Genomic DNA, 12,153 nt, shown 5'->3' with positions numbered 1-12,153 from the left:
AAAGACAGAATTCACATCACAGCTTCTTCAGTACATTTAAGTGATGAGTTACCAATGAACTGCACATTTAAGTGATGGATTTAAGTGTACATTTAAGTAATGAATTACCAATTCATTTATTAAAAAATAATGATCTAAGACAATATTTAATATTTAAGGCCTAAGCTGTGGTACTGAGCCTTAAAAGTATTTGTGTATAACACAGTATATCAACCAACTACATTCAGCTAAGTTTAGTTTGTTCACGTTGTTCTTTGTAGTTGATATACACTAAGTGAGCACTTCATTTTTTAGACTTATTGGTCTTCTGCTGCTGTAGCCTATCAACTTTGAGGCGTTGTGTATTCAGAGATGCTCTTCTGCATACCACTGTTGTAATGCATGGCTATTTGTGTTATTGTCACCTTCCTGTCAGCTTCGACCAGTCTGGCCCATCTCCTCTAACCACATTTTTCACACCATTCTCTGCAAACTCTAGAGACTGTTGTGTGTGAAAATACCAGAAGATCAGCAGTTTCTGAGATGCTCAAACCACCCTGTCTACCACCAACAATCTAATATTTAACGGTCAAAGTCACTTAGGTCACATTTCTTCCCCATTCTCATTCTTTGGTCTGATCAACAGCTGAACCTCTTGACCACATCTGCATGCTTATGCATTTAGTTCCTGCCACATGATTGACTGATTAAATATTTGCATTAACAAGCTTGTGTACAGGTCTACCTAATAAATTGCTCACTGAGTGTACATATATTTTCATTTGCAGTTACTGTGTTAATGTATGGCTTTGATTCTGTATGTAAAATGAAGGATTCATCTTTCCCAGAAATCATCAGTGCTTGAATGTGGACACTTCATTCTTCAGACAGGAACAAAAGCTTGGATCCAAATAACATTAGTAAGTTTTCATTCAATTAAACAACCTGAATGAAGACAATTGAAGACAGGTGAAGGTTTTATTTTTTCTTCTTCACAAAACAGTTCATCGATACTTAGAATAAACTCATAAAACTGCAGTGTGTGTGAATCAAAAGCTATGTTGATTAAACGAAAACCGGCTTTGCTCTCAAAATGGCAGTTTATACAGGCGTTTCTATTTTAAAAACGTATGACTGAACATCACCCTTAAACAGTCAATGTTTGGGTCTCCTGGTTTTTATCCTTTGTTGAAGCAGAGGAGCTGTTGAGAGTAAACTGTGTGTACATCTTTTTCTTTTATTTCAGAGAGTGAGTGTGTGTGTGTGTGTGTGTGTGTGTTTGTGTGTGCGCGCAAATGTGTTGGTTTGTTTTCTTTTTAAATCCAGGCTATCCTTTGATGTGCAGGTTTATTTATTTATTTTTGGTGAAGGCCTTTTTTGCGCAAGTGGCTGAATGTGGGGAGTGTAGCTGCGAGTGCCGTCAATCAAACTCTGATGAACCTGCGCCCTTACCTTTCAGCAGTCCTGCACAGCCGCACCAGAGAGACCTCGCTGTGTGTGTGAGCGTGTGTGCGTGTGCGTGTGTGTGTGAGCGTGTGTGCGTGTGTGTGTGTGCGTGTGTGTGTGTGCATGTGTGTGTGTGAGCGTGTGTGTGTGTGCATGCATGTGTGTGAGCGTGTGTGTGTGTGCATGTGTGTGTGTGCATGTGTGTGTGTGTGTGAGCGTGTGTGTGTGTGCATGTGTGTGTGTGCGTGTGTGCGAGCGTGTGTGTGCATGTGTGTGTATGTGCGTGTGAGCGTGTGTGTGTGTGCGAGCATCTGTGTGTGTGTTTGTGTGCGCAACAAAAACATAATTTATTCATTGGCAAGCATGAGTGTTTCATATTTTCAATAATAATCGTAATAATAATCAACACAATTGGAGTAAGAGTGATTATCTTTCATTGGGTATCTATGGCCTTGTTGTTATAGGTATGTGCGTTGGAGCTGCCTCTGGCATTTGGGTTTTCAGAGAAGCGAACGGGTGAAACAATCAGGAAATGATCGAGAGAACAGGGGGACCCAATCAAGAAAAGACAAGTAGAATAGGTGAGCCAATCATGTAAAGGAAAGAGAAGCTATAATCACCCGTTTGACCTCTCCTGAGCCTTACGTATGTGGATGAGGGGTGGGAACACAATTATAGTCAAGAACAAAACTCACCCCCCACTCATTCAGGCTCTCCATGGAGCTCCTGTTCGTTTATTAAAAAGCAAACGGAAAGCATTTGTTCATTTCAATACTCAAGGCTAAATCTGAAGGCAGGTTGGTTAAGAGTTCACATGCAAGTTATGATAATTCCTTTTTGCTCATAAAGAATTATTATTCGAAGGCGAGGAATCCTAAGCACCTTATTGTATTTATCATCGAGGGTATATTCTCGATCATTCATTATGAAATCAAATGCCTTTCTAGCCCATTATTTGTCCATACTCTTTGTGTCTCATCCCTGGTGGCACTCTGTGTCCCATAGAGACTTATGTGTCAAGAGACTCTATGAGTCTTATGATACACTAAGACCCTCCATGAGATGGAACACACAGGGCAACTGAAAGCAACAACCTTCACGGAAGTGGAGAACAGCTTACCCACATCTCTGGTCACATCATGTGCTGCCAGGCCTTCAATGGTTTCAATAGACATTTCCAGGAGGAAAAATTGCCCCTTTACATTTAGCATAATTAACTTCTTGTTGAAAATGCATACACAGGGCTATGATATTAATCTCTTTTATTGCTGCTCAGAATTTCTAGTGTCCTCGTAACACATAGCCATAGACAAAAGTGCTTCAACCAGTAATTCTTGAGATGTTTGGCATGTGTGTCCTTCTCATCCAACAGAAAGTGAGAGGGAGAGGGGGAGAGAGAGAGAGAAAACATTGTACTTGACTGGTTGAGTTGTCAGTATTGGAAGTCTGAACCATGCAGTCTGTGAGGTACAGAACACTTCACAACAAGCCTAGGGGTGGGGATCTGGTATAAGAAAGTGAACATAGCTTTGTTCAATAAACAGTACTCCTTGCAACAAGACCAAGATATTTTCTATTTATTTATTTTTGCATTTTTGCAGTGTTGTTAAAATGTATGTATTCCATTTTAATTGTGGGTGGAAGAAGCAGAAATAATGGTGTGGTGAAGGAAGTCCCTTCCCCCTGTACACTTGTTTTATTGCGTCTTTCATTGTGTCATGTGTCCAGATTGACGCCAAACTCTCCTCCGAAATATGTAATATGGAAATAAACTACGATAAATGATTCATGATCTGCCTTTATCTTCCCAATTATTATTTGCTGAATTTGTATCATCAAACACACATCTACAACACAGCAGAGGCCATTAAACCAGAATGCCGATAGAAAAAGGTCAATTTTCAAATAAATAAAATACATTTTGTTTTCTTATATTTTCTAATGTCTCATGATATAGATGGTTCATCCACACTTGGTAACGTAAACTCACTGTGTTTCGAACACCACGTTAGCTCACCCAACAGTGCAAATTTCATGACGAATAATACATTTCCAGATCAGCTTTGGTTTTTGTGTGTGTGTAAAGTATAATCCTTCCGTTTTCATAAAAACGTGGTACGAGTCACATACACGATCAATTTCAACATACAGTGACATGGTGAAATTGTGAAATTTTGGTGGGGAAGCTGTTGCCAAAAGGTGCTGTTCCGACCATCATGAGCAAACACGGTCTTCCAAACACAGGGACGTTGTGCAGTTGTTTGTCATTTTCTAAAAAAATTATTATCACATCAATCAAAGTGTGTTAGTGTCTGAGATAGTCAATAAGCAAGCACAATCATAAACCACATTCCTCAGGAGAAAAACTACCACTGAACGGACATTAACTTCTGGTGGAAGTGGCTGCTTCCGCATGTTCTGTTCGGAGCATGGTGAGTTAATGTTATTAATCAACGTAATGAGAATTTCAGAGAATGTTACCACATGCGATTAACAACACACGGTCAAAGAGAACCTGTGCTATTTCACTATTTTCATATTTCTTTTATGGCCACCAAAGGTGAAATATGCTAAACTTTAATACTCAGCAAACATAGTCATCAATTTGTTATATAAAAACATAATATAAAACAATGCTCATTATTCATTAATTTCTTTATTTTATCATGAGACAGTCCAAGTCCAAAATCTATTCACAGGTTGCTGGTGTTTTGTAGATGAGTAATCTGATATGGCTGTCCGCCAATTCATTAAAACCTCTTTTGATTAAAAACAACTCAAAGTGATTCTAAGTAATTTGTCTGACACAAAATGATGAGATAAAATTTCCCAAATGTGCAAAGCAAGTGGAGTCTCCATCTGTGAAATAATAATTGAACTTTTTGATGTTTCCATTCAAAGTAACATTACTGGGTTCTTGGGACGCAACTAGAGAAATAACTCCTGGAAGCCGGATATTCTGCCATTTAAAAAATAAACAAGTTTACCAATCTGATACTCCCAGTCTCATACTTCCGATCATGACTTGTGCATTACAAGTTGAGGAGCCCACAGAGGCAGAACCAGTGAGTTCTTAAGCGCTCTGCGATAAACTGCTTCTTTTATCATACCTTTCTGGGTTGCCAATGATGGTGTCTGTAACAGTGTCTTTGCCAGTTGTTCCCATTCTCATTTTTGCTTGTTATGTTCCACTGTGCCATAGTTGTTTTTTCCCTTTCACATTTTTCCCTGCAATAATTGCAGACTAGTACATCCTGCAATAGGACACATTCAAATCAATTCAAATGCATAAGGAAGTGGCTTATATGGAAAATATAATTAGCATCGCTGAGCCAAGCTCTAGCATTCGAGCTTGCCCTATCTATTGGTCACTAAATTTGATGGTACATACAGTATAGCTTTTGTACTGATTAGAGCCAGGTTAATGCTATAGTCGATACAGACTGTTATCCTTTGCCACAGATTGACAATTACATTGACTGTAAATTCACCAAAAGTTACCTTCAGACGGGTTATCAAGAAATATCCACCTTCAAATATAACTTTCAGTATGTAGAATGTGCCTGCTACATTCCAGAGCCTAGTTAATGATGTCCTTTCTGATTCATCAGGATGCCAGGCCTACCTGGACAATGTTGGGATACACTGTAGACTATGTCATATCCAGCAGATGGGACCTCCAGCACAAACCTTCCCGTAAATCTGGCAAAATGAGAGAAAAGCTACAGTTACATATTTAAAGAAAGTGGTTGGGACAGGGCAGGCACATCCTATAACTACCAAATGTAAGTTGTGATGTTTCCTCGGTATGGTCAGTTATAACCAAAACTTCTGCTGAAAAAACAAAAAACAAAACTCAAAAGTTGCTTCTCCACTGACCGCCTCAGCCCAAAAATGTCTTTCTTTTGGTCTCAGAGCTGCCAGAAAGCTTCTAACCATGTTTTCCTCATGCCCCTGTTCTTTCTGCACCTGATGTTTCTTCACCTGGTAGACATGAGTGATCTTGGAGATGGTGCTGTATTGTTGCAGGATGATCTTGAGGGTGTCGAAGCTCCTGTCTGCTATTTTTCAAGGGAGTTTGATAAAAACCAACAAGTGAACTCCACATTGGAAAAGGAGGCGCTAGCCCTGGTCCTGGTGCTCCAACATTTTGAAATATATGTCAGCTCTGATTCCAGTCCTATTTTTGGCCAAACTGACCAGAATCCTCTCATCTTTCTCCAGCGAATGAGTTTCATTTCATTGCATGCTATTTAGCTGACACTTTTATCCAAAGCAACATACAGTTGATTTGACTAAATGGGGGAAAATTCCCCCTGGAGCAATGCAGGGTTAAGGGCCTTGCTCAACAGCTGTGCGGATCTTATCGTGGCTCCACTGGGGATGGAACCACCAACCTTGCAGGTCCCATGTCATGTACCTTAACCACTAGGATACAGGCTGTATATTTAGATTTATTTACCTTTATTTCGATATAAAGTATGTGATAAGGACACTGTCATCACTCTCGAGTTTAGGTCCTGGAGGATTTGTATGTGGAGCCTCCTGACATTGTGCATGTTTCTCGGAGCACTGTGCTGTTGTAGCATCTCCACTTCATTGCCATGGCCAATATATACATTCTATCCTATGGATCCTATATGATGTATTATGTATATATTGTGTATATTATTTGTGCACCCGTTTCCTTGTTTCTCCGTTTCTATGTATTTCTTATATCCGTGTTCCGTTCCGTGTTTTTACATTTACCCAGAGGCTTCTTCCCAGTCACGCCCCACGCACTTGTTACGTGTTTCCTAATGTGTAATCACACTCACCTGAATCCCATTGTGTCTCCTTACCTGTGTATATAGTTTCCTTCTGTTCCCTGCCAGATTGTTATGTGCCCTGCTTCATGCTTGCCATACTCACCACCGTTTTTCTCCTGTTACCTGGGTTGTCCCATTTACCTGTTTCTATGTTCCTGTGTCCTGCAAACTGCTCCTGTTTCCTGGTTCCATATCCCGTCCGGTCTCCAGCCCTCCGACTCTTCTTCTACTCCCAGTTCCTTCCCCGGTCCTACCCCAATGGACTGACTTACTGGTTTTGAGTCTCGTTGTCCTGGTCCTCATTCTGCTTGCTCTGCATTGCCCTTTCTACCCAGTTTTCGACCATCGCCTGTCCCATTACTACAAACTGCTTCTGTTTGCTGGCTCTTGAACTTAGACTGTACCTACCACTTTGCGAATAAATCTACCTGTTCTGCCATTTCTGAGTCCGCACTTGGTTTTGATTGCCTGTCCCTGACAATTATTGGTGTATTGTTTTACATTAGTGGTGGACGTAAGAGTGGTCGTCTGGCAGTCGGAAGGTTGTCAGTTCAATCCTCCGCCCTGGGCATATCGAAGTGTACTCCCACCCCCCCAAGAGCTCCCGATGAGCTGGTTGGTGCATGGCATTGTTGGTACATGTATGTGTTAATTGTGAAGCATTTGGATAAAAGTATTATATCCAGTAAATGCAGTCCATTGACATTAGTATGTGATTTTCATTGTGCCTTATGCAAAAAATAATTTGATAGCTATAATCCATGAGGAGCGGCACGGATGGTGTAGTGGGTAGCACTGCCGCCTCACAGCAAGGAGGTCCTGGGTTCGAATCCCTGTCAGCCGGGGCCTCTCTGTGCGGAGTTTGCATGTTCTCCCCGTGTTTGCGTGGGTTTCCTCCGGGTACTCCGGTTTCCTCCCACAGTCCAAAGACATGCACGTTAGGCTGATTGGAGTCTAAATTGCCCATAGGTATGAATGTGTGAGTGAATGGTGTGTGTGCCCTGCGATGCACTGGCGACCTGTCCAGGGTGTATTCCTGCCTTTCGCCCAATGTATGCTGGGATAGGCTCCAGCCCCCCTGTGACCCTGTTCAGGATAAGCGGGTTAAGATAATGGATGGATGGATGGATGGATAATCCATGAGTATCTTTTTTTTGTTTCCATTTCAGTTTTTCCTGTGCCTATGGTCAACATCATCTTCCTGCACTTTCGTATGTACTGGTTTTTGTTACCATGGCTGCTGTTGTCAGTGTACATTTCTGCGTTCTTAATTAAATCATTGTGTTGCCGATCCTCGACTGGTTTCTTGGTGCCTTTTATGTCAGTACCTCAGCACTTTGCCAGTTAATATGTTCAGCCATTCTAATAACTCCTGGTTATTGTACACACGTTTTTTTACTGGTTATAACAGAGGCATACAGCAAGTTGGTTTTCTGGACAGTGCTGCAAGGCCCACACTTTCTAGCACAGGTGGTTGAAAACCTGCAAACAGGGAGAGAGTTCCCCCCCCCCCCCCAGAGGTATACTAAGGTGTGTACCATTGTTATTACAATAAACGGGACCCCCTTTCGTTGGTCAGGTCTGATGCTGCTACTCATATAAGTCAGGTGAATTCAATTATGTACTCTTACATTGAAAGCCAAACTAGATAAAAGTCTATAATATATTTTATTTTTATTTTAGCAGACTGATCTGCTAAACGGCTGCAAGCCCATGTCTACCAGTGTGAGGTGCATGCGGAGGGTTTTGTTTTGTGTCCTTACACCTCTCTGCACTAGTTTACGCATATACAACAGACAATGAAAACAAATACCATAGTCGTATCAAAGTAAAACTATCAAGTGCAATATGACAAATTTTGCTAAAACAGTAAAGTTACTAAGAGTCACAGCTTGAAGTTACATTGCAAATCTTTAAACAACAGATACCTACTTATTCCATATTCTTTCCAAGCAGCAAGTATTTTGAGCCTATTTCAAAAAATAAATAAAATAAAATAGAACAGAAAAAAATTAAACATTGCTGTCTATCACTGCATATTCCTTAGTTGAGTTCTGTTAAAAATACAGGTCTTAGACTTCACCACCATTCAGGGCTGTCTCCAGGTCTGTATCGATCGATTTCCCCAGATAAAGAATTCAAGCAACATGTTTCATACACATTCTGATGAAAAATAGCAACATTCTCTTCATGAGAAAAAAAAAGAACGCTGCTTTAAGTTGTAAGTTAATGATCTTTCTTGCTCGGCGGTCCTGCTGGATCTCAGCACTTTGCTTCCCCGGTCTGGAAGCACCGTCTCCTTCCTCTCCTGATTAGAATTTCTGCCGTGACCTGTGGGATCTAGCGATTTGAACATATTTTATTTAACCACTTTTGTAAAAGCTAATATTCAGCAGCTCTGATCTGTGGCAGAATTACAGTTTTCAGGGTCAAGGAGGGATTTTGATGTGAGAAGGTTGGGCACAATTGGAGTTAAGAAAAAAATCTCACGAGTTGTCTTTAAAAATAAATGAGAAAATGGGTAATCCCACAGTCATTGTACAGGGTAGAAAAAAAAAATCAATACACCCTGTCTACTCACCTGGGTCATCAAAAAATTCCTTGAAATGAACTAAAGTTGAACATTTTGTTGGCGGTGTAAAATACATGTCTGTCTCCCTCTCTCGTGCTCTCACACATAAGCGTCTGTAAACTTAGAAAAAACAAATGCACTGACTGCCGGTGGATCTGCTTTCAGATCATACGTGTGTGTGTGTTTGTGCTTCTTTATAACAGACAAAAAGGCTGTGTACAGCAGGAACAGACAGCAGGACTGTGCTCAGGACAGTCACGCTCAGGCATTCTGGGAAAATTAGCACGGCTTCCAGTACGGAGGAGCCGGCTTCCGCCCCAGCCCCGCTGCGGCCCTCTCTTATTGTAGGAGAGTGGGGGAGAATAAGGGGACATCATACCGATTGTGTAACCTCTGAACCAGCCATTCAACTGACCCCCACATGCCAACCCTCAGGGGCCCCCACATGAATCGCATTCCATTTCCTGCCCTGTAAGACAGGAAAGGATCTCCGTGATTGGACGTTTCTCTCATGAATATTTAATGAGCCCCCGCTGACCCCACCCCCCGGTTCCCCCCCACCAAAGGAAAGAAGGCGACACTGAGGGGATTCCTCAGATTTGCCCTTTTCAGTACGGCACACTGAGACAATGCAGTATGTCCTTTTTTCTTTCTAAACCCCAAACCCCCTCTGCCAACCACCACCACCACCACCCCCCCCCCCCCCCCCCCACTCCACAACAGAAAGACACCTCACGGACGCCGATGTTCATGGGGTTGGACCTCCGGTCTGGGCTGCGTTGTACTGAAGATACAATTCAATTTTCCCCTTCTTTTTCTGTGGCCATGAACCCCCAGCCCCCCTCCCATGCTAAGCGGTGCCCCCACCCACTTCATTAGAGGGCCCTTCAGTAGCCTGTCACGGCGGATGTGCTCCATCAAAGCTGACTGACTCCCGTTTTTCACAGATATGTCCCGGGTTATCACCATTTGCTCAGATCTCCAGCAGCAAGGAACATGACTGGCAGCCCCGCTTTTGAAGACGGAGATTTCACTGATGCCTCCCAGTTGGAAATTTAGAATCTTGTCTGGTAAGACATCATATGCAAAGTAAATTGTACCGAGAGGCTCAACGGACAGCCTTGCTTTTCCAGCTCAGCATCCCAAAGCCTCACTCCGTCTCTCTTCCCCTATCTGGGCTTCGAGGAGTGGTCGTCTTGAGTATGTCGTCAAAAAGAAGAAGAAGAAAAAAAAAAAAAATTCTAAAAGAGGCCCTTCAGTTGTCCCTCAGACCGAGCGTCAGAGTTCGGGTTCGGCGGGCAGGGTCGGATTTCGGAAGGCATGGGCCCCTGGGCTGCACTCGACGTAGAGACCCCCCCCACCCCACTCACGCGCCATTTTCAAATAATACGGTCCTGCCACAGTCAGTGCTAAACGCGATATCCGATACACGCATCATCACCGACTGAGCCTCTTGTACAGTAAGCCGCAAAATGAAAAGGAGCAGAAAAAAGAAAGAGCAAACCTGAAAGAACCATCGCAGTCAGCGCACAGCATGTTATGTCATAGCTCAAAACCTCTCCAACAACAGCCACAACGTTTTGTGTGGGGGAGAGAGAGTGATCGTGAGAGAGACGTAAACGTTTGAGTTTCAACACACCTTTATTATGACACAACAGCAAAACATCACAAGGCACAGAAAACCATCAACCCCCACATAACGCAAGGAAGGGGGGAGAGAGAGAAAGAGGGGGAGAGAGAGAAAGGTAAAGGGAGGACAGGAATAAATACTGACCAAGAGGAATACACGCATCAAGAGGTGTTGCCATCCAGCCAATCACGTGGGCCCATAAAAGAGCCATCCTGACACAACTCAAAACCTTCAAAAGCAGCCACAACACAAAAGACATCCATAGAATCACATCAGCCTTCAATTCCTTAGCCAAAAACTGTCACTGTATATGACTCATTGCCAATAAGCCTTTGGGCCCCAATACAACAGCCCTGTTGTTACATTACATTTATCCAAAGCGACATACAATAAGTGCATACATAAGGTCTTTGGAACAACTACAAAATGCAGGTCAGTTAAGGTACAATTTGCATGAAGTATCAGTTATCCATAACTATGAACATAAAGTCTGGTTCACATGGTAAATAAATCAGTAAAGTTATAGCCTGTCAAACTAGAAGCAAGGAATGATAGCAAGATATATGGTAAAGAACTATACTATACAACATAAAGATGGAGATACAAGTACAACACTAAAATGCTAGATGAACATACAAGTACAACATGAAAAGGCCGTAAGTTCAAGATATAAGAGATAGAGGAGAGTGATACTAGATTTGGGGTAATCCTGAGGTGTAGTGTTAGATAATGTCTTCAGAGATGGACCTTCAGACTGCAGTGGAAATTGGGCTGTGAATGAGCAGTTCATAGAGAAATGGGGAGGTCGTTCCACCACCGGGGAGATAGGGTGGAGCTCTGTGTTCATTTCAAGAACCATTCCCACGGGAAGCAGGAAGCGCGAATCGCCTTGCTGAAGTAGAGTGGAGTGGTCGAGCTGGTGTGTAGGGTTGAATTATATCCTGTACGTAGGAGGGGGCTGTCTTGTTGACTGTAGTGTAGGACACAGTCAGAATATTAAATCTTTGAATCATTTTAAATATTGTAAAATTTAATATTGTCAATTGTTTTGTATGGACTGCCCTCTTAAATTCCAACAAAAATCCAGAGACCGAGATGGACACAGTCCCATTTCTCATACTAAACACACCTCTTGGAAGGATCACAGGGAGAGGACGCTGGCGTTTGTTTGTTCGCCGCTTCTCCGTCCGTCCGAACTACTAACTTTTTTTTTTGTTTTGAAGCTAGTGCAATCTAAAAGCTTTTTAAAAGGTCTGGGTTGCAGGGCTTTTTTCTGAAATTTTTTGGAATTTGTCAAGCTCTATCTTTTGGGCATTTTTTTCACGGACAGCTACGAAATTGACGGCTGTCTACTCACCCACTGCCATCTCCAACATCGGCTCCCTCTGTCAAAGGGTGAACACCCGGACTTCTCCGTCTATCCAGCACTACTACTGCGAGGTATACGCCACTCAGCTGTCCTGGTGCGGTTTGGCTTCGAGCCTAGGACCGCTGCCTTGCAGTTAGCTAGCTAGCTAGCTAGCTGTTCTTCCTCCCACGGCCAATTTGACACTTTGCCATTTATCCAGCGCTGCGAGGTATACTCCTGGAGCAGCCCCTCAACTGTCCCGGTGCGGTTTGGTCCAGGACCGCTAAAAGTTACCTCTGCAGTTAGCTAGCTAGCTACCGAGCAGCTAGCCGACCTCAGACATCAAGCGGCTAGAAGCTACATCAGCTGC

This window comes from Conger conger, chromosome 2 (genome assembly GCF_963514075.1).
Source record: "Conger conger chromosome 2, fConCon1.1, whole genome shotgun sequence".
Lineage (NCBI taxonomy): Eukaryota > Metazoa > Chordata > Actinopteri > Anguilliformes > Congridae > Conger > Conger conger.
The sequence above is the reverse complement of the archived record's forward strand: the minus strand, read 5'-3'. Positions refer to the sequence as shown.